The sequence below is a fragment of the Apaloderma vittatum genome, unplaced genomic scaffold (assembly GCF_000703405.1).
Source record: "Apaloderma vittatum isolate BGI_N311 unplaced genomic scaffold, ASM70340v1 scaffold24371, whole genome shotgun sequence".
Classification (NCBI taxonomy): domain Eukaryota; kingdom Metazoa; phylum Chordata; class Aves; order Trogoniformes; family Trogonidae; genus Apaloderma; species Apaloderma vittatum.
Window position 1 is genome coordinate 3,919 of NW_009701159.1, and position 1,076 is coordinate 4,994.

The window sequence follows — 1,076 nt, forward strand, 5'->3', positions numbered from 1 at the left end:
CCGGCCCCGAGTGAGTGGCGTGGGGCAGAGGGGCAGGGAGGAATGGGCAGTGTGGTTTTGAGCAGCACATGGGGGGGGTTTCAAGCTTTTCAGAAAGGGAGGAACTTCTCCCCTCGCCAGGGAGCGGTGTGTCACCATCGCGCAGACACCCACACGCGCCTATCGCGCGGCATCTCGAGCTGTCCCTCTTTAGCCCCTTCTCTGGGGGAAGGCTCTTCAGTTAGCAGGAGATTTAATAGCAGATAATAAAGCCTATTTCTGCTCTGAGAATTGCTGCCTAAGCCAAGCGCCCCAGCACCAGAGTTCCTGTTTTCACAGAAAGCTGATGCCCTCAACTCACGCTGCACGGGCGGGCTGCAGCTGCCTCCCGCGGGGGGCTGAGCAACCCCTCGGGGGGGTCCCTGCACCCCTCCTGGGTGGGAGCAAGGAAAGATGCTGGGATGCTGCACAATCCAACACCCACAGAGCTGGTTGTGCTCATGGGGACAGGCCGGTCGCTTATTTGATGGTGCCGTGCAGGTGGAAGCCAAGGAGATCTGAGCAGGCAGAGCTCCTGCTGCATCTGGAGCATCCCCTGAGGAATTACCGCCAGCGCTTCACCACTTAGCTCCTCCTCTTCTGCGTGTCTCTGCTATGGGACTTACCTACTCAAAGCACCCAGAGGCCACCTCTTCCCACGGACTTCTGGAAGTCCCAGAGAGCTTCTCCCCACCCAAACCAGCTCCATCGCGGCAGGAGCACGCAGGGAGCAGCTCCTCGAGCGTGCGGTCCCACGGTCACATCCACAACAGGAGAGCGACGCTCAGAGCACGTGGGCGCTCGCTGCCGTGACCAGAAGCCGACCCGTGTGTGCACGCACGTGGCTGGGAAGCTTCGGGGAGGCTTTGACACCCGAGCTGTACTCCACAGCCACCCTTTAGACCTGAAATGTATTAATTGCTCCCTTTTTCAGCTGTTAACGGAGCTGTGACTGTACCAGAGGGTGTCTTTTTTTCCAGACGGACGACATGGAGACCTTATGCAAAGCCACCACGGTCCTGCTGGAGCTCCGGAGCTGCCACCGGCAACTGGCGGGG